Here is a 25,420-nt window from a genome sequence, read left to right as displayed (position 1 = left end):
CCTTACTTTTTCATATAAATGGTATCATACATTATACATTTTGCTTCTGTCTCCTTTTCCTTAATATTATATTTGTGACCTTTATCCATGTTACATAAAGCAAAAGTTTTGTTTCTTTGCTACAAAGTATTTCTTTGTGTGAATGCTAAAGCCTAGCACTTCTACTATTTATTTCCAGTTTGGGACTATTATGAAAAGTACTATTATGAACACTGTTGTACCTTTTTGGGTGCATATATGTATGTTTTGTTGAATATATGCCTAGAAGTAGAACTGCTTTAGTGGATATTGCAAAATAGGTACTCTGCATTTAGATTTGAAATAGATTGGGCTCTATTTCCCACACACATTTCACCTGTAATTTCCCATAACTCCTATCTGGAGATAGCTTAGCTTTAGGCATCTGGCAGGTTGGCAGAAGCTGACACACCAAGTGGCCACTGAGGACAGCTACATGAAATACTTCCCTCCTATCATTTTTTTTTTTTTTTTGCAGGGGAGAGGGAAGCTTGGTTAGTTTTTTCCCTGAAGTTCAAGAAGTAGGGTGTAGAGAGCAAGACAGTAGCTGATAACTAAGAGTATCTGGAGACTGACATCTCCTTTCCTGGTATGGATGTACTCTCTGCTCCTGGAATTAATCTCCTGCTTCTGTTTGAGAAGGGGAAAGACCAGGAAAGATGTCTTAGAAGAGATAGTGTGGGTAATGCTAGGTCAGGTGGGAAATGTATGTTTTCACATAGGTACAAAAGGTGGATGTGGCCCATCCCCATACACTCCAAACTTGGGATCATGGAACATAGATAGTCAATATTTGTGGTGTGGTCTGAGGTATGTGTATCAGAGAAATATGACACAGGGCTTCCAGATGGAAGATGTGATTGAGTCTTTTATAAGACCACCAAAGCTAGGAAGCTATTTGGAATAAACTCATCAGTAAGCCTATTGGGGTATCAACTCCCTACAGCTCATGTATTATGGCATTCATCTTGGCTTCATCAAGGATCATTACCAAGAGAAAGAGGGTGTCAGCATTGCCTAGGTTGTCCCATAACCAGACTTTTTTGTCTCTCACTGTTCTGGGTTCAACCTCAAGGGAGTGAAACTGCAGGAAAGGAGGTATGGTGTGAAAGGACCAACCACACCTCATCCATTCTCCCCTAAGCATTAAGTCCAGTTACCTAGGATGAAGGGGAGACTTGATCAAGTAAGTGTTTGAAAATTTAAAGTACATGGGACTAGGTTTTAAGCAAACACATTCTGTCTTAACGACTGAAAAGGACATCAAATTATGGACAAGGACTGGGATCATATCAGGGGTCCTATTACCCAGTGAAAAGGAGAATTAACAGAGCAGAGTTGAAAACATTTACTGGAAAAATGAAACAGTTCTATGTTTATACCTAAGTTGTTGAGACTGCTCAGTCAAGTTGGTTATATAATCTGACACAAATTTACTTGATTAATGCCATTCTGCACCAAGAGCATAGAGATGCATCTGTTTTGCCCCCTACTGTATTCCCAGGGCTCAGTATAGGGCCTGGGACATAGCTGGCTCAGTATTGTTGAAGGAGTAGCCTGAATGATCTGTTTTTCTCTTCACTACATTTTTGTGTCCTAAATTAAAAAAAATTACACACAATCCTAATGATAATTAAACACTCTCTGAAGGCAATCATCTGTGAAAGCATAATATGATTATTCAATTTGCAAAATTTTTTGAAAAATCTAGCTTTCCATTCTATAATAAAAGAAGTAATTGAAGCTAAAATTACAGATTCTGTTTTCATATTGGAAACTAGTATTAGTCAATTTATAATTTTAAACTATTATCAAAATTGAGGGGGAAAGAGATAAGAAAAATATGGTTAGCATTTTAAACAAACATTTTGTCCACAAGTTTCTTTCCAAATTGGTCCACTCTGTAACTGGGGGCATATCAGATTATTAGTGAGTTGACTATCACTACCCAGGGTTTGAAGTTTAGTGATACTTTTATTATATAGAGAAAGATTTTTCGCTCCAGAAAAATGCAAGTATTAATGGCATTAAATAATCATGACTTATGGTCAGTAGTAGACTGGGCAATCCAATAGGCCAGGCAAGATGAAGCTATTATCAATTCAAGTTCAGTGTGAACATTAGGTTCACCCACTTTGTTTGGATGTGGTGGAAGGATACTTTTTGAGGTATTTAATTACTAAGGTATCAAAAGAAACTAATCCTAAAATGATCTTACTTATAAGGTAGGTCCATGGCATGGACGAAAGGACATTATTACAGCAGTATTCCTAATAAGTCATTTATATTCATTTTTGAAAAGATTGTAGTAAGGGTCTACACTGGAAGAAACAAGCAACCAATTTTTTTATATTAAATAAATTTTTATTTTAGACAGGTGTGGTGGCACACACCTTTAATCCCAGCTGCTCAGGAGGCTGAGGCCAGAGGAGAGTTCCCTGAGGCCAGTCTAGGGAACTTAGAGAGACCTTGTCTCAAAATAAAATTTTAAAAGGGCTGAATATGTAGCTCAGTGGTAGAGTACGCCTGGGTTCAACCCCCACTGCTGCAATCAATCAATCAATCAATCAATAAGTTTACTTTAGGCTAATATGGGGACAGAGGGTTCTTTACCCCATATCTGTTTCCCTATAATTAACATCTTACATTAGTACAGGGTTTTTTTTTTGTTTGTTTTTACAATTAATGAACGCAAGTTGATGTATTAGTATTAGCATTAGCTTAAGTCCATGATTTATTTGAATTTCCTTACTTATTTTACTTACTGAAGACTCACTCTTTTTCTGTTTCAGGATCTCTCAAGATATATTACATTGAATTGTCATATCTGTTTAGGCTCCCTTGTCAAACATCCCTTGTTTTTATTACCCTGACAATTTATTTTTTATTTGGGTTCATTTTTACATAATCATACATGCATGGCAGTTTTGAGGAGTACTGGTTAAGTATTTTGTAGAATCTCTCTCATTTGGGAATTTTTCATGCCTGGACTGGATTTCTGGGAAGTGACAGAGGTAAGGACTTTTTACTATAAACATGACTTATGGTTTATGTTGATCTTGACCACCTGTATGAGATAGTGTTTATTAGGTTTTTCTACTGTAAAGTTTCTTTTTTTCTTTCTTCGAAAGCAAGTCAGATCTACCCACTATCTCGCCCCCTACCCCCATTTATATATATTTTTTGGTACTGAGAATTTAATTCAGGGGTGCCTTACCACTAAGCTACAGTAGCTGATAACTAAGAGTATCTGGAGACTGACATCTCCTTTTCTGGTAGGGATGTACTCTCTGCTTCTGGAATTAATCTCCTGCTTCTGTTTGAGAAGCTACATCTACAGCTTTTTATTTTGAAACGGGGTCTTACTAAGTCACTGAGGCTGGCCTTGAACTTACAATCCTTCTGCCTTAGCCTCTGGAGTTGCTGTGATTACAGGTGTGTGATATCATGCCTGACTCATTCACTCACTTTTGAGAAAGATTCAAATTACTCTGAAATTCCAGTTTAATTTTAACTTTATTCTGGCATTGCTTTCTGTACCAGTGTCACGTGTAAATAAGAACACATGCATAAATGTTCACATACAGCTCTTTATGTCTCTCTTCTTTACATAAAGAGATCCAAAAAGGTCTATTCAGAAGTTTCTCCAATTCAAAACCCAAGTTGCCAACAAGATCTTCTCCAGAAGCTCATCAGGGACTCTAGATCTATATAGAATATTTTTTTTTCCCATTCAGGTACATTCAAAGATAAAACTCAGAGGTAAAACCCAGAGATGGAAGAAGCTACTAGTGCTTGTTTTGATAGAATGTAGATAAATGATAGTAAAATGTGGATCCCCCACCCTTATTTTTTGTTGAAGAACATAAAGACCTGCAGTCACCAAGACCCAGCTTGTGCCTCTGAAGTGGTAGCAGTTGTTTTTCTCCTAGAAATCCCAGGGATTTGACCTGCTGGCCTCCGTTTCCATTTGGAAAATGAGTTTAGTGCCCCATGAGTCTTAGAAGGAAAGACACAATTTCACCTTGCTTCTTCAAAGGAGGACACACATTTGTCATTTCTTCTTTCCTTTTTATTGTTGGCAATTATGCAGAATCAAAATATAATATTAAAACAATAAATAGCAGCAAAATACCTCTGCCAAAACCTAAAGTTACTGCTCTTCGTTAAAATGGAGGTAGGTATGTCATTTCATAGCCCAATTCCCTAAATTCCAACTTAGCAGACTATCTTAGTATGTTTTTAGAAACTCAGTCTGTATTAAATTTCAAGTCAAGCTCCTTACTGCTTAGCTATAATTAACAGTAGTGTTAATGCAAATCCACTGAAGGCATGACACAGGAAGAATTGAGGAGTTCTGCTGAGCAGTACTGCCCAGTAGAGACACATGAGCTATAGGTGTAATTTGAGAACATCTAGTAACCATATTAAAAAGGCAAAAGAAAACAGGTGAAATTGATTTAAAAATTTTTTTTGAGTTGTAGATGTATACAAATATGCCTTTGCTTTATTTTTATTTATTTTATGTGTTGCTGAGGATTAAACCCAGTGCCTTACACATGCCAGGCAAGTACTCCACCATGAGCTACAACCTCAGCCCTGAAACTAATTTTTGATAATATATCTAGGCCATTTTGATATCCAAAATACCTTTCAACAGGTAATCAATACAAAAATATTAATGAAATATTTTACATGCTTTTTTCTTAAAGTCTTTGAAATTCGGTGTGTGTTTTACTCTTAATATAGATGAGAGATTTTCAATGATTAATTGAAGCAATCAAACTAAAAAGGGGTTTGACAGAAAGTATTTTACACTGCTTCAGTTTTTAAAAGAAATAAAATTAAATTTTAAAATTTGGTTCCTTATTAATGCTAGACACTTTTCAAGTTCTCAAGTGCTATGTGTAGCTAGGGGCCACCATATTGGAGAGTGCAGGTATAGATTAAAATACAGAACACTTTTAAGTCAGAGAGTTCAAAAAGGTGGTTCCTGTCATTTCTGCAAAACAGAGGTCAAGAGTACTGGTTAAGGGGCTAGGATTGTGGCTCAGGAGTAGATAGCTTGCCTAGCATGTGTGAGGCCCTGGGTTCGATCCTCAGCACCACATAAAAACAAATAAAGGTATTGTGTCCAACTTCAACTAGCATACTGGTTAAGAGCGAACAGTAATTGGAGGCTTGAATAGATAGGAAAAGATCTCAACTGATGAAGGGCTAAGAAATAATGCGGGATGAGTATAGCCTTCTGGTTCACAGCAGGATCTCCATGATGAAGTGGAGCAACTTACCCACTCCCCTGCCCCCAGTTGTGAGATGGCCTTAGCACCTCTTGGCAGCTCTGGTGCAGAAAAAATCCCATATTGTTGGGTTTTCTGAAACTTGGAAAACCTTGAGAAGGTTGAGCTCAGCAAACCTAGAATGAAGATATGGCAAGATGAGATTGTGGTCCAGGGTGTGAGGAAGTGACTAAAATGAGGGGTTTCCTAATCCACCAGGTAAACAGGGAAGTGTGAAGAGAATGGAGTGGGCAATGAGGCCAAGGTGCTTGCTCAGGGTTAGGGAGAGCCTTGGGAGTGGTAGACAGGAGAGTTTAGCTGGAGAGAGGATTTTTATTATCTGATACTGTGAAAGGACATAAAATGGGTTCTTCTAGTTGAAACAAAAAGTGCCAAGTACCTCCCTTCCCTGTCTAAACTCCTTCAAGTGACTCTAGAGCAAACTGAAAAACCCATGGACCAAATCCAGTCACCACTTGTTTTTGTAATTAAACTTTTATTGGAACACAGCTGTGCTCATTTGTTTATGTTTTGTGCATGACTGCTTTCACACTAAAATGGCAGAGTTGAGTGGCTGCCACAGAAAATATATAGACCATGAAGCTTAAAATCTTTACTATCTGCCTCTTTATACAAAAAGTTTGCTGACCCCTGGTTTAGCCAAGCACTGTCTGTGAAGGACTTCCAATCTGATTCTCCTACCATTAGCCCATATACGAGTCTTTAAAGAGGAAGCTAAGAACCCATGATTATTCAGACATGGAAAATATTTCTTTGGAGAGTTAGTGTGCTACATCTCTGTGGGGGAAAGCAGGGGAATATGTGCCCAACCCCACCCCCAAACTGAAGCCAGGTAAGGGAGACTTGAAAACGATCACTTTGAGAGCTTGACCTATGCTTCCTGAAATTTGGATGGCACAGGGACTGGTCCCTGAATTGTTCCTGAAGAAATAAAGCCTCATTACAGGGTCATTGCTTAGAGTAAAGAAAAAGGGCTTCAGTGGCACTGATATAGACCTCATACACCAGCCTCCTCCTTATCTTCCTCCCTCTTGCTTCTCAATTTTATTTAGACACAACTCACATACCATAAAATTCACATTTTGAAAGTATACAATTTGGTAGATTTTAGTATACTCAGAGTTGTGCAACCATTATCTAGTAGAACATTTTCATCTCTCCCAAGAGAGACCCTATATCCCCACTTCTTCCAACCTCCAGCCCTAGTTAGCCTACTTTCTACTTGTATGCATTTGCATATTATGGACATTTTATGTAGAAGGAATTATACAATTTAAAATTTTTAAAAATTATTTTGGTTTGGCTTCTTTTACTTAGCATAATATCAAATTTCACCCATGTTATAGTGTGAATCAGTGCTTCATTATTTTTTATGGCTGAATTATATTCCATTGTAGTGGCTGTACCACATTTTGATTATCCAGTTGAGGTGTATTTGGGTTGTTTGTTACATTTTGGCCATTATCAATAATGCTGCTATGACCACTTGTATTACAGGTTTTAGTTTGAGTATTTGTTTTCACTTCTTTGGGGTATGTAACCAGGAATAAAATATCTGGGAGTCAATGTGAAATTCTATGCTCATCTTTTTGAAGAACTTCCAGACTGTTTTCAAATTGCTATATTATTTGAATATTCCCACCAAGTAATGGGAATGCACCGTACGAGTGTTCCAATTTCTCTATATTTATCAACACTTGCTATTGTCCATCCTTTTTTATTATAGCCTTCCTAGTAGGTATAAAGTAGTATTTGGTTGTAGTTTTGATTTGGTGATATTGATGCTGAACATCTTTTCAGGTGCTTATCAGACATATGTATATCTTCTTTGGAGAAAGTTATCCAAAATCCTTTTGTCCATTTTTTAATGGGATCATTTTTAAATCAGTGAGTTTCAGTCACCATTCTTGAGTTGTCTTAAAGTGTCTTTGCTGTACAGACCTCCCAGGGAAGGATAAGGAGGTCAAACAGAGAGGCCACGAGAGCCTGAAACTGAGCACTATGTCATATGTGGTTATCAGAAGGCAATGTCACTAGTTGCAGGAGTATAGATTGGTTTAAAAATCTACAAAAGTACCAAAGAAATAAAGAGCCGGGGTCTGAGCAAACAGCACGGGGATTTAATTGGCTTCAGTGTCACAAGACTTCTACTTTTCCTGGAATTTTTTTTTTTACCCCACCTCCACCTTCTCTAGAAGCCAGAAGAGTAGCTAATTATCCAATAACAGGAGGAGAGGGTGGAAGGAAGCAGCTTAAAGTGTAGGCAAAGGGAAATTTTACTGAATGGGCTGAGAGAGTGAAGTTTTTATTTATATTTGACTGAACTATTTAATAAATGGAAGATGATGTTATTGACACCTGTTAGTAACTGGAAAAGCCACTGGGTCTTTCTGAAATTTCATCCAGGGTCGGGGAAGACTGAACAAGCTCAGTGAACTCAAAGGCAGTTATGTGAAAATAAGCATTAAGCTAGTTTGTAATGTCACTCCCAAGTCTAGTTAGTTTGGCCAATACAAGATCTCAAAACCTAGTCGACACTCAATATAAACTTCTAAGACTGTGTATGTATGTATTTATACATGTGTGGGGAGGTATCCCAGAGAAGGGAGTTAGAAAGGCCCAGAAGAGGAAAGTCCTGAGAAGCTGGGAGGCCAGGATGTGGCTACCTGGTCAAGGTGGACACTGTGCTCCATCAACAGGGTGGTAGGAAATGTGACAGGAATGAAAAAAATGGGCTTTACCTCTAGGAAGATAAGGGATGGCTCTGGGGGCTGATGAAGGACAACCAGGGGAATATTGGGAGAATCCTATAGGAGCAGGAAAAATGGGATTATTGATGTACTTCTCAATGAAGCTTCCAGATCACAGCTCCAAAATATGTCATCCACATCTGTTGGCTTGGTGTTGAGTTGGGGTGGGAGAAGGGAAGTTCATTAATTGAGGAGAAAGAGGAAGTATGTGGATGGTTAATATCACTTAAAAAGAAACAATGAAAGAAGCCAACAGTGTTGATAAGCAGCAGCCAACAGAAGCACAAGTTCAGGAGCATGAATAAGGTTGAGGGGACACTAGGGCAGGACCTGGAGAAGTCTGTACAGAGGGGCTAATGATTTTAGAGATGAAGAAGATGCAGGAGGGAGCAGGCAGACAGGTAAGTGGGAACAATGGAGCTGTTGACAAAACTACTCTGTCCTAAATTTTTCATTGTAAACTCCATGTATTGGTATCATTAACCTGGTCATATGAATAATGACCTATTATTAAGTTTCAAACCTCAAGTACCATGCTAGGAAGAACCTGAAATTTCTATGTTCAGTAGCTGTTTTAATTGAAAAATTCTTCAATTTCAAAAAGGGACTTTCCAATGGAAATAATAGACCGAAAAATGTTTACTTGGCAACACAACATTAGACTAAGCTAAGGACATTCATATACAAGGATATAATAACAAACTTTACCTTCCAAGTGCTTTTGGAATGAGATGGTAGGGAAATTTTTCCTGACTTGCAAAGAAATCAGAAAGATACTGTATTTTACATTTAAGAAAAACACAGCATGAAAGAGTAGGAGCAAAAATGTTGGTCAATTAATAAAAAAACTGGGTAGGAATCAAGCAAAAGACTCGTTGGCTTAGTTTTCAGTTGTTAGTCATGATGTATCCTTTAAACTGGAACAAACAATAAAAAGACTTTTCAGGGCTGCTTTGCTGAGATTTATTGCCCCCATTTTCCTTCCAGGGAATATATAGTGCTAAAAAAGGATAGAGAGAAAAAGGTGTGGGAGTGGGTGGGGCTGATAAAAAAAATCTTTCATATCATGTTATCAAACTCATTCAAATACAAAGGGAAGTTTATTAAGTTTGCTTCTGCTGTATTTTTCCTATAAGGTATACTTATTGAATCTTGATTTTTCACCATGTATACAATACATATATGCTATTCATGACTCGTCAAGATACAGGCATGCATTGTGCCTGATTCAGTAAAGATAAAGGCATGACTCCTACTCTTATGGAGTGTACATGCTCTTGGGAAAGTAAGACTAATTGCATAAAGTGCCACACACACACACAAAAAGACAAGAGGCTTTGGAATAAATTAGTTAATTGAATATGATCATGCATATTGAGCAGAAAACCAGATTCAAGGTTAAGTCAATTGCTTCTAGACTGTAATATGAACTTGCAAGATGCTATTTGATAAACCACAAAAAATTATCCTTGACTGTGGCTGTTAAGTTCCGATTCTAACTCAAACAAACAAATATTCCATCAGAATATTCTCTAGAGTGTGCTCCATGAATGGTGAGATGCCTTGAGAAAAAAGATTTTGTGGTCAAAATTTGAGTAATGTGGCATACCATGTCTCCTTCTTGGGGAATCACAGTGCACATTTACATATTAAAGGCTCCAAGAAATCCTGCAGCTGAGGACTTATGTTGAAATTGTACAACCCTGTATGTCCCAAGCATATTTGACTGTAGAACTGCTTTTGCTTCTAATTCCTGAAACTCTTTGACAAATGCTGTGCTAACGCATGAGACATTTAGGAAATGATGACTTGGAAAGGCAGAGTCAAACGAATTTGTATCTGGACAAAGGGTGTATCTACCGAAATTTTGAGTAAAAGCCAAGGCTCTAGTGGTCAAACTTCTTCACAGAGTTATAGGAAATGAAACACAAATAAGACTTCGGGTGCCTTGAGGAACAATAAAGATTATTACTGTGAGACTTTAGCCAGCATACCACATGGAGGTCTTCCTAATGATTTGCTTTAAATATTCTTTCCATTCATCCAGTCATTTAATATCTCTCCTGCTCTGTTTCATGTATATGTCTCTCATTATCTTGTTCTCCAAGCTTATCTGCTTCTTTCTTCACCCCTGTTTGACCCACCTTCCAGTAGTAACTGCCAAGACCTCAGCTGCTCCTTGCTAACTATACTACTCCATGTCAGGCAACTGTAGAACACAGGAGTTTTATTCCTTGTACTTTTGTTTTCCATGGAGGGATGTAAGGGAAGTTTCTTTTCACTTCTACTCTCAAAAGTTTCACTATGAAATTTTACAGTGGAGCATTTTAGTGTTGGGTTTCCCAAATCTATCAAAGTCAACCTCCTAATTGCATTGAATGTTCCTGAAGGTAGCTTTATTTCTTTAGGAAGTGCTAACAAGACTCTTTTTGGATGGAGTTATTTCTGATAATCAATTCCAAGAAAAATTTATAGAATTTTGCCAATTTTAGATCTATAAAATAGCTTATATTCTGTATTTAAATTTGGAAGTTTCCTTTTTCCATTTCAAAAATCATAGCAAGAAAACCAGTTGACTCCTCACTCACAGAGAGAAAAAGGGTGGAGGTGGGTGGGGCTGATAATTAAAGTTGAAAAAATCTTTCATATTATCAAATACATTCAAATATAAAAGGAAGTTTATTAAGTTTGTTTCTGCTGTATTTTTCCTGTAAGGTATACTTATTGAATCTTAATTTTCCATCCATGTATGCATGCATATATTCTATGCATGACCCAGTGAAGATACAGATATGTATTGTGTATCCAGTGAAAGAAAACCCAGAAGTGAAAGGCAAGTCATTGAAGCTGAAAAATTAAGGTAGAACCATAAAGGTAGAACCATAAAATTTTTCAGAAGAAAATGGTACCCTAGAGTAGAAGAGGATCTAGTGCAGAGAGGCCAGGGAAAAGCTTTATATCCTAAACCCTTTTCTACTAACTTGTTCTTCTTAGATGGATTCATTTCCACTACAAAGCAGGGGGAAACAGTGCAAGGCCAGTGGTAGGATGATATCACAGTAATATTCAAGTCTGCTTGGTGTAAAGAAAGGAAGCAAAGATGCCTATAGACTCACAGCCTCTTGCAATCTGACTTTACCTATATGGTGTGCAAGATGTTTCTTAGAGACTTAAGTCTATTCAATCTGATTTTATATAATGTATGTAAAAATGAAAAGATTAAATAAAAACTCAATAATTCAGATGAATCCTAAAATGCACACTATTGAAGAACAAACAATGAGCTAGGAGATCAAATCACAAAACTCTTCCATAAAGCATCAGAGTTGGAGACGTCATTTACCCAGGGCACTGAACAGTGTGGAAAAGGGTAGGGATTCAATCTGAAAAAAAAAATCCTGCACACTTTTGCCCTTGTTTTCCTTTGTTCATATATATATATATATATATATATATATATATATATATATATATGTGTGTGTGTGTGTGTGTGTGTGTGTGTATCTGTAATCAGATCTCTCATGGTTCATTACTTTGAAATCACCACAGTCCAGAGTTCAAACTTTGTACTTTCAAAATAATCTTATTCATGTCACTCAGGAACAATCCATTTCTTGAGGGCAAGCTTTTATTCCCAACCAAGATACTGATCTAACAATCAGAATGCCTATCTATTTTTTAATGATTATGAGGGGACTATGTACATTGTACTATCATTAATCATTCAGTCTCCATGCCATTGGTTAAGTTAATAGTGATTGAATATGCACAAGCAGCATTTCCCAAGGATGAGGGAACCCGGGATATCTGAATGGTTATTTGAGGGTTACTTGCTGAGTTCAGAATTAGAGCAAAGAGAGGTTTCAGAGAGGGAGGCTCTGTATAGGCCTGATAAACATTTCTCCAATCATCCAAAGTCAGCCTCAGAGTCCCCTCCTGTGAACAATGTTGCAAGGCTAAACTCTAGGAAATGCTACCTCCTCCACTCTCATGGGTCCATTTCCATGTTTACCCCATTTCTTCTGTTAAATCATCAATCATTTTGAAAACATGTATGTTATATGGTACACAGTCTGGGCATAAAATGGAGGTTACCATAGCAGCAAGGTTTCCTTGGCTCCCAATTTGTGTGATATCTCTTGCTCTCCCCTATAGAGTCTCTATGACTTACTAAAAATCTTCTGCCCTCCCTTCTGAGAGTTCCCAGGGCACCACTCACAGATACTCATGAATATATTATCACATCCTCACTGACTTTGGAGAATACGGTTGCCTCAAAGCTACATAGGTTGCATTCCACAGCACTGCCCTTTGTTCTTAAACTGCCTCCATGGCACTTGGTTAGTTGAAGCACTCTAACAACATAAGACCTTGTTGTTGCCTCCCGGAATTGGCCTACCAACACCATTGCTGTGCTTTTGGTACTGCCTATCTTTTATGCCTCAACTCTAGATTGTACTGGTTAGCACTGTCCTCTGCTGAAGACAGGTGGATTCTTGACCCCCACGTCTGTCACACTCTTTCCCTAATCCTGAAGTAGCATGGCCTTATGTTTCTATTGCATATAAAACATGTTTACAACAGCTGTCAAATAGGGACATGAGAATAAATTCAAATGCTCAGACATAAGTCCTCTTTCAGCCAAAAACTGACATATTGTTATTGGATAAAACTTTAGATTTTGTTCTCTCCTTTAAAATGGGCTCTTTTCCAGTAGCTCCTCTGGCAGGCAGTAAACATATATCTGCACTCCCATATTTATTGCAGTATTACTTACAATAGCTAAGACATGGAATCAACCTAAGTGTCCACCAACAGATGAATGGAAAAGAAAATGTGTCACAGGAGCTTTGCGTTTAACTCAGTGGTAGAGCACTTCCCTAGCACATGCAAAGCCCTGGGTTCAGTCCCCAAAACTGCAAAAAGAAATTGTGTTATATATGCATAATGGAATATGATTCAGACTTAAAAAGAAAGAAATTCTGTCATTTGTGACAACATGGTTGGAAATGGAGAACAAAATGTTAGGTGAAACAAGCCAGGCATAAAAAGATAAAGATAAATACCAAGGGATGCAAGACAACTGAATAGAGGCACTCACCACTCACCACCTCCTCCTCAAAGAAGAGTCAAAGTAACAAGTGTATAGCTACATTTTAAAGTGAGTGACTATGGGAGAACACTGGAAATCAGCAAGAAGAGACTGGAACCTTGTAAGATTCAGAGACTTGGGACAACAGCATAGTAAGAAACAAAATATACCCCAGCATCTGCCATGTATCCACATCTGGAGGAAGGTTATAAGAGTCCCAGCAAACTCTATTAGTGCAGAAGCTAGCAGTCCTCGCTGCTGGATAGTTTCACAGTATTTATATACTTGTAGCCCCTTAGATAAGTTCTGAAATCTGTACAGTAGCCTTGCATGAAAAGGATCTCACGTCACCTCTCAGTAAATACCCAGTGTGTTGCAGCCAGGAGTCATCTTGAGAAGGGAGACATTGTCTGAGTTTGGAATGTTCTAAGGGTCAGAAACCCCTGCGTAGTCCCATTTCTTGGACTCCACAGATATTTTACTGCACTAGCATGGGTGAACCCAAATTGATTCAGCAGAAAGACCATGAATTAGACCTGTTGGGTGTCCTTATGACACAGGGGAACAGAGGGTGCCAGTGTCCAGAATCAGGAGATCAGGGCATTTGCCCTCTGAGACCAAGGGTATGGCTAGCTGTGTGAAGACTCAGCCAGTGCCAGTACTGAAGGCAGACATCCACAGGGTTCCCACTGACATCCCCTCTACACCACACTCAGGTACCTGTTACTGATAGGGCAGGGAGGGAACACTGTGGTTCCTACTGCTTTCTTACCCACAAGGGTACACTGAAGGGTCCTTGAGCAACCTATGGCTCTTGCCCTGGGTATATGGTATAGCTGAAGGAATGTGGCATGAGAATAAAAGCTCCAACCCTAGTCGTTGCCCAGTTTCTGTGCACACACAGCCAAAGAGAACTGAAAGGAACTTTGCCCTTTACCAGCCTCAGTCTCACTCTTGGGTATGTACTGCCATTGGAAGAGAGAAACATCACTGTTCTTATTGCCACCCTATCTGCAAGTTGCTGCTGTCACTCATCCTTGCTCTCTATATGATCATACACTGCTTTCAAAACTGGGGGTGAATGCCACAGTGTGGGTATTGTGTTTTCTGCCACTGCCTTTCCTCATGTAGCATCTGGGCCTGCACCATTGATCAGTCTGAGAAGAAGTACTTTAGATCCTTCACCACTTTCTGGGGTTGCTAGTGCCAGAGGCTTTTGCTAGTAGCAGAGCTCACATCCATAGTGCTGAAGGAAACCCCCGTTGCCCAGTAGGGGCTATTACTCCTATTGTAGAAGTAGCTCCACAGTGAACATCTCACACTCACTGCTTGAACTGCTAGAGTGTCCCCACTCTTGCATGGTCTATGAGCATATTGGGTCTTTCTGACTTTACCATGGTTGTGCTGTACCCAAAATAATTAATTACAGCCAAAGAAAGGAGATTACATTGTGGTGCCCAGCTGGAAATAAAGCCAACATTGCAAAACAATTGCCATCCCAAGAGTCATCTTCAGGAGAAAGCCACTTACCAAGAAGGCCACCAAATAAATGGTAGAGATGCCTGATCTGTTAGATGCATAAATCTCAATGTAGGAGCACAAAAATAATGAAAAAAAAAGATAAAGTGATGCCTCTAAAAGAACACAATAATTCTCTAGCAGCAGAACCTAAAGAAATCCATGTGGATGAAATAACTAACAAAAATTTAAAAGAATGATACCAGAAAACTCAATGAAACCCCAGAGAATACAGATAAACAGTGAAATGAAATTAGGAAGACAATACAGGATATAAATGGGAAATTGAGCAAAGAGAGATTTTGAAAAAGAACTAAACAGAAATCTTGAAAATGAAGAGCTCAAAAAACCAACGAGGGCTAAGGATGTAGCTCAGTTGGCAGAGTGCTTGCCTCACATGCAGAAGACCCTGGGTTCAATCCCCCAGCACTACCACCACCACCACTAAAAAAAAAAAAAAAAAGCTAAATGAAAAAGACAACTAAAAGTCTTAAAAAGAGATTAGATCAAGTTGAAAAAATATCAGAACTTGAAGATAGGTCTTTTGAAATATACCAGTCAGGCAAATAAATGAATGAATAAAAAAGAATGAATGAAGTAAGCATTAAGGGTTTAATTTGAGATTACTGGAATATCATTAAATGAGAAAATATATGCATTTTTTGAATATCCAAGCCAGGAGAAAAAAAAGTTAATGGCATAAAGAACATATATAATGAAATAATCACAGAAAACTTTCTTAATCTTGGGAATACACATGGACATCCATATAGATTAGATTCATAGGACCCCCAACAGACATGACTAGAGAAGAGCTCTACCATGGTCAAACTGTCAAAAAATATAAGACAAAATAAATAAATAAATAAAAGGTAAAATCTGTAAGAAAAAAGTTTTAAGTCATTTTGTTTTATTTTATTTTTGTAGTAGGGACTGAACCTGGGGCAATTTACCACTGAGCTACATTCCCAGTCCTTCTTATTTTTTATTTTTTAGTCAAGGTCTCACTAAATTGTTAGGGCCTTGATAAATTGCTGAGGCTGGCTTTGAACTTGCAATCTTCCTGCCTCCCCCTCACATGTTGCTGGGGTTATAGGCATGTGCCAATGCACCCACCTTCTAAGTCACATTTAAAGAGTATCTGCATTAAACTAATAGCATATTTCTCAGCAGAAAACCTACAGGTCAGAAGGGAATGGTATGATGCATTCCAAGTCCTACAACAAAACTATCACCAACCTAGAATAATATACCCAGTAAGGCTACCTTCAGAAGTGAAAAAGAAATAAAGTCCTTCCAGGACAAGTGAAAACTTGTCAAACCAAACTTACAAAAGATGTTCAAGGGAATCTTACATTCAGAAGTGAAAGAAAGACAACTACTGTCAAGAAAGCACATGAAAATATAAATCCCACTAAAAGAGTAGATAAGTGAAAGAGGAAAAGAAAAGAATCAAACATTATCAAGACAGTAAGCCATCAAACCACAATGATGAATAAGAAAGGAAGAAAAAAAAACAAGGAATATTCAGACTGGAAGAAAATCTGACAAAATGACAGGAGTAAGTCTTTACCTAATAGCAACAACCTTGAATGTAAACAGACTAAAATTTCCAATTAAAAGATACAGACTGGTTGAATGGACTAAAAAACAAACAAACAAACAAACAACAACAAAAAACAAACCTAACAATATTCTTCCTATAAGATTCAGCTTACCAGTAAAGACACACACACACACACACACATGCTGAAAGTAAAGGGAAGGAAAATGACATTCTGAGCAAATAGAAACCTAAAGCAAATAGGAGTGTGTGTGTGTGTTTGTGTGTATGTGTATATATATGAATCTGACAAAATAGACTTTAAGACAAAAACTATAAGAAAAGACAAAGAAGGTTGCCACATAATGAACAAGGGATCAAATCCACAAGAAGATGTAAGGACTTTAAATTCACATGTATCTTATGTTAGATCACCCAGTTTTATAAAGCAAACATTATTTGACCTAAAGGGAGCAATAGGCTTCAGTATAATAAAAGTGGGGGATTTCAACACCTCACTTTCATCAAGGAACAGATCACCCAGACAAAAAATCAGCAAAGAACATCAGCGTTAAACTATACTATAGATCAAATGGATTTAACACACATTTATAGAACATTCCATCCAACAGCTGCAGAATACACATTCTTTTCATTGGTGCAAGGAATTTTCTCTAGAAGTAGACCATATGTTAGGACACAAAACAAGTCTTAACAAATTAAAAATATTGAAATCATATTCTATATCTTTCTGATAACCATGGAATAAAACTAGAAGTCAACAAAAGAAATTTTAGAAATTACAAAAATACATGAAGACTGAACAACACACTTTTGAATGAACAATGGGTCATTAAAGAAATCAAAAGGTTTTTTTTTTCTTGTATAGTTAGCATCTTGTGGATACACATGATTGTGAGATTCACTGTGATATATTCATACATGTACATAGGAAAGTTAGGTCAGATTCTTAGTGCTATTCTTCCCTTATTCCTTCCTTTTTTCCTCCCTGTCAATCCCCTTTATCTAGTCCACTTATCTTTCTTTTGTTTTGATGGGATCCCTACCTCCCTTTAAAAGTAAACAGCAGACCAGTAGAGGAGAGGGAAGGGGACATGGGGAAGGAGGAAGAGAAGGAAAGGGGAAATACTGGGGACTGAATTAGAACAAATTATATTCCATGCTTTTATAAAAATTATGTCAGAACGAATCCTAATGTTATGTATAACTAAAAAAAAAAAAACAAATAAAAAAGAAATCAAGGGCTGGGGTTTTAGCTCAGTGGTAGAGTGCTTGCCTTGCATGCTTGAGGCACTGGGTTCAAGCCTCAGCACCACATAAATAGATAAAATAAAGGTATTGTGTCCATCTACAACTAAATATTTAAAAAAAAGAAATCAAAAGAGAAAGAATTTCTTGAAACAAATTTAAATGGAACCACAACATACCAAAACTTATGGGAAACAGAAAAGCAGAACTAAAAAGGAAGCTATAGTAATAACTACACATAAAAACATTTTAAAGATTTCAATCAAACAACCTAACAATGCATCTTGAAGATTTAGAAAAGAATAAATTAAACCCCAAAATAGTAGCAGGAAGGAAAAAATGGAGATTAGAGAAGAAATGTAACAAATATAGACTAGAAAAATAACCAAAGATCAATGAAACAAAGAATTGTTTTTTCTTTAAAAGGAAAATAAGATCAGATCAGTAGACCTTTAGCAATACTATCAAGAAACAGAGAAAATACACAAATAAGTAAAATCAGAGAAGAAAAAAGAGACATTAATAAAAGAAAAAGAAAAAAAGAGACATTACAACTGCTACCACAGAAATACAAAGGATATCAAGATTCATTACAAAAGCTAAATGGTAACAAAATGAAAAACCTGAAGTGAACAAATTTCTGGACAAATATGATCTATAAAAATTGAACCATGAGGACATTAAAAACCTGAATAGACCAATTACAAACAATGAGATTAAATCAATACTAAAAAGTCTCCCAACAAAGAAAAGCCCTGGACCAGGTAGATGACTCAACTAGTCAACTTTTACTAAATTTTCAAGAAAGAAATTATATCAATTCTTCTCAAGATATTCCAAAGAATTAAAAGGGAGGGAACCCTTTCACAGTCATTTTATGAGGCCAATATTACCCTATTACCCAAACCAGATAGGGACAGATAGACAGACACACAAACTACAGGCCAATATCCCTGATGAAAATAGATGCAAAAATTAGCAACAAAATACTAGCAAATCAATTCAACAGCCCATCAAAAAGACCATTCACTACAATCAAATTGGTTTCATTCCAGGGAAACAAGGATGGTCCAATCAATAAATGTAATACATCTATCAACAGAATAAAGGATAAAAATCCTATGATCATCTCAACAGATGCAGAAAAAAATGATGAAATTCAACATCTCTTCATAATAACATCCCTGAATAAATTAGTACAAAAGAATCATACCTGGCTATAATAAAGGTTATATATGACAAACTCATAGCCAATGTCATATTGAATGGGGAAAAGCTGAAAGCATTTTATCTAAGATCAGGGACAAGACAAGGGCATCCATTATCACTGTTCATATTCAATATAGCATTAGAAGTTTTGCCAGAGAAGTTAGCCAAGGAAAGAAATAAGAAGCATACAAATAGGCAAAGAAGAAGTCAAACTGTCCTTGTTTGTAGATTATGTGATTCTATGTATAGAAAAATATAAAGACTCCACCAAAAGACTATTAGAACTGCTAAATGAATCCAGTAAAGTATCAAGATTCAAATGAACACACAAAATCAGCTTTTCTGTACACCAATGATGAATATTCTGATAAAGAAATCATGTGAGGAATCTCATTTATGATAGCCACACAAAACAAACAAAAAAACCACCTAAGAATAAACTTAAGAAGTGAAAGATGTCTACAATGACAATTAGAAAACACTGAAGAAAGAAATTGAAGAAGACACAAAATGATGGGGAGGCCTCCCATGTTTGGGGATTGGAAGAAGTAATACTGCTAAAATGTTATAATATCCAAAATGACATACAGGGTTGATGCAATCTCCACTAAAACGTCAATGACATTCTTCTCAGAACTAGAAAGAACAATTCTAAAATTTATATGGAAGCACAAAAGACCTCAAATAGCCAAAGCATTCTGGAGCAAAAAGAACAAAGCTGGACTCTTCTGGTCTCCACTGCGCTGGCGGGGAAGCGGCTTATGGTGCAGACAGGGCCAAGTCCAGGAACCATACCACGCACAACCAATCCTGAAAATGGCACAGAAATGGCCTCAAGAAACCCCATCACAAAGATATGAATCTCTTAAGGGGGTAGACCCCAAGTTCCTGAGAAATATGTGTTTTGCCAAGAAAGCCCAACAAGAAGAGCCTGAAAAAAAATGCAAACACCACTAAGACTATGAGTGCACGTGCCGAGACTATCAAGGCCCTCACAAAGCCTAAGTATGTTAAGCCCAAGATGCCAAAGGGTGCCAGCTGCAAGCTTGATCTCCTTGCCTTGCTAGCCCATCCCAAGTACAGGAAGTATGCTTGTGTCCACGTAGCCAGGGATTGCAGACTCAGCCTGCCCAAGCTACGACCCAGGCTGCAACTTCAGCACCATCTCTGGCTCCTTTTCCCAAAAGTGTCCAGGCCCCCAAGGGTGCCCAGGTCCCTGTGAAGGCTCCATAGTAAGTGAGGACAGAAGGACTAGTGTGACCCCGAGCCCCTGTCTATGGGAACTGGTGTCCTCCTATGCTGTTTGTACAAATAAATCCAGAGGCAGGGTGGGGGGATGGGGGGACAAAGCTGGAGGCCTCACACTGCCCGATTTCAGGCACACTACAGAGCCACAGCAGTCAAGACAACAGGGCACTGGTACAACAACGGATACAGGGCCAATGGAACATAACAGAGATCCCAGAAATAACCCCAGGCATCTGTAGCCAACTAACTGTTGTCAAGGGCACCAAAAACATACTGGAGAAAGGGCAGCCTCTTCAATAAATGTTGCCATGAGAACTGGATATCACCTTGGAACTGAGTCCATCCCCCTGCACCAAAATCACATCGTGTTGATGGAGTGAAGCCTTTAAATCTAAGACCGGAAACTGTGAAACCACTAACTTAAAATGGTGAAAACACTTGAAGACATTGGCATAGGCAGCAATTTTCTGGATAGAATCTCCAAAGTACAGGAAAAAAGAAAAAGTGAAATTAGACACATGGGATTACATCAAACTCAAAAGCTTCTGCACAGCAAGGGAAACAATCAACCGAAGGCAGAGACAACCTGGAGAATGGGAGAAAATATTTGTCAACTGCTCATCTGAGGGCTAATATTGAGAATAAATCAGGAACAACAACAACAAATAAGTAATCCAATTTAAAAATGGGCAAATGATCTCAATGAACAAATAGAAACTTCTCAAAAGAAGAAATACAAATGACCAATAAATACATGGAAAATTGCTCAGTGTCATTAACCATCAGGAAAATGTAAATCAAACCTGCAATAGATGGAATTCTAACCCAGGGAGAATGGCTACAGTCAAAAAACAAAACACAACAAATAAACAACAAATAACAAATGCTGGTGAGGATACAGGAAAAAAAATAGGTACTCTTAAACACTATTGATGGGACTGTAAATTAGCATTACCATTATGGAGAATAGTAGGGAGCTTCCTCAAAAACTAAACAATTCTAATATGATTCAGCTATCCCACTTTTGAACATATATCCAAAAGAAATAAAATAGCACACCAAAAAGATACTTGTGTGCTTGTGGTTATTATAGCACTATTCACAATAGCTAAGATATGAAATCAGCCTATGTGTGCTTCAACAGATGAATGGATAAAGAAAATGTAGTATAGATACACAATGGAGTATTATTGAGCCATAAAGAAGAATGAAATTCTATCTGTTGCAGCAAAATGAATGGAATTAGAGGCCATTTTATTAAGCCAAATAAGCCAGACACAGAAATGTGTTCTCTCTCACAGGTGGATGCTAAAATATGTCAACCTGAAGAAAAACAGTGATTGCTAGAGGTTGAGAAGTGGGGAGATAGGTGGATAAAGAGAGGCTGGATTTAATTAGTGCATGCCATATGCATGTGTGAAAATATGCTGAACCCCATGAATATTTATAACTAACACACGTTAATAAAAACTAAAATAAATGAGGAGTTCACAAAAGACAAATATCTCATGTTCTTACTTCAGATGGGAATCTAAAATAATTGAATTCATAGAAGCAGAGGGCAGAGTGGTGACTACAAAGTTTGGGGTGGGTGGGAGTTTGGAGACCTTCATATTTTTCTGGGAGACATTTTAAGGTGACTTCTGCATACAATTTTATCCATTGTGTCAGTTTTTCCAGGGAGGCTCCACTGTTAGTTACAGTCTGTCTTTCTATCATATTTTCATTTTATGATTTTTTTCAATCAATACAACAATTCCTAGGTTGTTAGTTTTTTCAAAACAACTCTTCTCAATAGCTATATAATTCTAATATTCTATACTACCAGTTCTCTATTATTAGACATTTGTATGGTTCTGTGCTTTATTTATGTTAAATAACCTCTCCCCACGCAGGGCTGTTCAGTTGGCAAAGTTTTTCCTAAAGCTTTTTCAAATAGGCCGAGAAAGGATAGAAGGAATGCCAAAATACAGAGAAAAATTCATTGAAAATTAAAGAAAAACAAATGTAAGTTTTTTTTCCATGAAAAAAGTTTATAGACTATTTGGTTTAAAGTTGAATGGTTAGGGATTTCTTTGTTTACAAAAATTTTATTACGAAGAAATTTAAACATTTACATAAGTAGAGAGTAGTTTAACACCCACCTCCCAAACTTATCACCCAGATTCAACAATTATCAACATTTTGTCACATTTATTTCATCTGTTTTTTTCCACTTTGATGAAGTATTTTAAAACAAATTTCAGGCATAAGGCCATTGCACTCTTGTTTATCTCACTCTATATTCCTGAACAGTGGGGAAATCTTCCGTTACCAAATGCCATCGTCACCTAGTGAGATGAGCAATTCTTTGTTTAGGCCACAGTAAAGTTTCCCTAAGTGTCTTTTTTTTTTTTTTTGGCACTGGGGGTTGAACCCAGGGGTGCTTACATCCCCAGTCCGTTTTTCATTTTGAGACAGGGTCTTGCTAAGTTGCTTAGGGTCTCATTAAGTTGCTGAAGTTGGCCTTGAACTTGTATCCTCTTGTCTCAGCATCCCAAGTCACTGGGATTACAGGTATGTACCACCATACCCAGCTCAAAGTCTTTTATTTAAAAACTTGGTCTATTTGAACTAGGATCTAAACCAGGCCCACACATTAGTTTGGTTGTTATATCTCTTCTATCTCTGTATCTAGTATTCCCAGGGTGAGCATATTTTAATTAATGATGAGAGAACCTACTAGAAATGGCAATCCCCAGCATTTGAGGGGTGATTATCTCATCACTGAAAATGTTTCCAGGGGCTGGGGTTGTGGCTCAGCAGTAGAGTGCTTGCCTACATGTGCAAGGCCCTGGTTTCGATCCTCAGCACCACATAAAAATAAAGTAAAGGTATTGTGTCAACTACAACTAAGAAGTAAATATTAGAAAAGAAAAGAAAATGTTTCTAGACGTATCAACCAAATGCAATGTGTTGGATATTGATTTTGGCAAATAAAATGACACTTTTGGAGGCAGTCTTGGAAAACTGAACATGATCTGTATGTTAAAGAGATGTTAGTCTTGGGGTTGTCATTTATTGGTCCTTGTGGTTATGTGGGGTTGTCATTTATTGGTCCTTGTGGTTATGTTGAAAAGTATCCTTAACTGTTGGTGTCATATATTGAAGAATTTCTGGATGACAGGACATAATGGGTGAGCTACTTAAAAAAAAATGTCACAATGCTGTATGCCATTGAGGAGAGTATAAAGGACTTCCCATAGCCATTTATCCCTTCCTGCTCTCCTTCACTATGGAGCCCCAACTTTTAGTCAACCATCTACCATTTATCTAAACATTCATTTGCAGCTAGTTGTGAACTGACTACAATTGAGCTTGTGATATAGAAGTAGAAATGCTGTGTGGAATTTTTGGTAACCATCTGAAAGGCTTAAGTACTTTTTTTTCCTGCTTCCATCCTGATGCTGGGAACATGGACATGTTGTCTGTAATCTGTGCCCATATTAGATTATGAGAAAGAGGACAAGAGTTCAGTGATGGCAAAGAAGAATCTAGAAGGAGCCTGAATCTCTGGGAATCATCAAGCTGCTGATTAAGTCTGTGACTATCTGTGGACTTGAATTTATGGGTTTACCATGTTGATACTAATATGAACATTTCAATATATTTGCTTTACCACAACCTACCATCTATCAATCCTCCAACAAAAAATAAATATCAACAAATGTTGAACTAATTAATTTTATACATCCTGAAGTGTTTAGCAGGAAGCGTACTGATCAGAAATGAGAGATAAGGAGATCAGAATCACGGAGCCATTCTGATGCTTAAAATATCTGCATTAAATACTTTCACCTCATGAAGTATGCTATGTGGAATTAGAGAAAAAATAATGTTTCAACACACCTTGGTAGAACACAATAGAGAATATCAGGATAAATGACAACCAGACACTCTTCTTTCCTACTCCCTTTGAAATCCCCATAGAAATGGAGGGGCTATTATAAAGTTAGGGGAACATATAAGAGCTCTGGAAACTTGGTCCAGATTTATGAGTCCTTGACTTTTCAGCCATGTGAAGACACAGCTAGAAGGTATTGTGTATGAAAGAGAGAACAAGCCTCACCAGATACTGAATTTGCTGGTGCCTTGGACTTCCGGGCCTCCACAACTGTCAATAATAAATTTCTGTTGTTTATAAATCACTTTGTCTAGGTATATGTTAAAGCCATCTGCATCAACTAAGGCATCATGCAGATTCATCATGATCATAATTTTAGAGAATGGTAGATACATATATGTACATATATATAGAATAACTAATATTAGACATGATAGTGTACTGATTCAGAGCACAGGCTTTGGAACGTAGGCGTTGAGTGTAATGTACTTCACATAGATTCAGAACCAACTCAGCTTCTTTCTATGTGATGTTAAGATTCAGTTTCCTCATGTGTAAAATAGGGATAATTTTACTCACCTCACTATGATCATAGAAAGATAATGAACAAATATATGTAAAGACAGAATCTTTGAAAAAGGCACCAAAAATATACATTGGAGAAAGGACAGCCTTTTTAACAAATGGTGCTAGGAAAACTGGATATCAATATGTAGAAGAATGACACTAGATTCCTTGCTCTCACCCTGCACAAAAATCAATTCAAAGTGAATCAAAGGCCTAGGAATTAGACCAGAAACTTTGCAACTGCTATAAGAGAAAGGAGGGTTGACACATTAAAATATAGGTGCAGGCATCAATTTCCTCAGTAAGACTACTAAAACTCAGGAAATGAAACCAAGAATTAATAAGTGGGATAGCATCAAACTAAAAAATTTTGCACAATAAAATAAACAATGGTATGAAAAGAGAATTAAAATCAACTTTTAAGGTACCATAGTTAATGAAGCAATGTGATATGAGTACTGAATTACAGCTCACAAATAATAAACATTGTATTTTTAAAAAATGATCATATGAGACAACATTTATGATATAAAAGGAGAAAAGCAGCATACAGTCTAGTGACTTAGGGCATGTCACTCAAATCTCTCCAATCATAACTTTTCCCATGAAAAGAATGTTTATGAAAATTTAAAGTTAACAGAGAGGTATTTATAATCCTGTCACTTGTATGACATCACCATGAAAAGTTCATAAGGGAAATGCTCTAAAATTTTTTACTTAATAGGCACTTCCTGATGTTCAGATTCAATTACAAATCACTTCCTCCCTCATGTTCTATCTTTTTAAATAAGAAAGTATATATTGTGGGTTTAAATACTGGTTTAACCGTTTACTTGCTATAAGATCTTAGCAAATTATTTAAAGATTTTAAATTTTAATTAAGTTTAAATTCTGTGATTACTTATATGTAAAAGAGAAGTGACAATAATAATTTTCTCCTAGGACTATTATAAGAATCAAATGAACTAATGTATGCAACTCACTTAGAAGAGTGCCTGACACATTAATAAACCTTGAAAAATA

Source organism: Spermophilus citellus, assembly GCF_964194105.1.
Source record: "Spermophilus citellus genome assembly, chromosome: 8".
Taxonomy (NCBI): domain Eukaryota; kingdom Metazoa; phylum Chordata; class Mammalia; order Rodentia; family Sciuridae; genus Spermophilus; species Spermophilus citellus.
Note: the sequence above shows the minus strand (reverse complement) of the source record.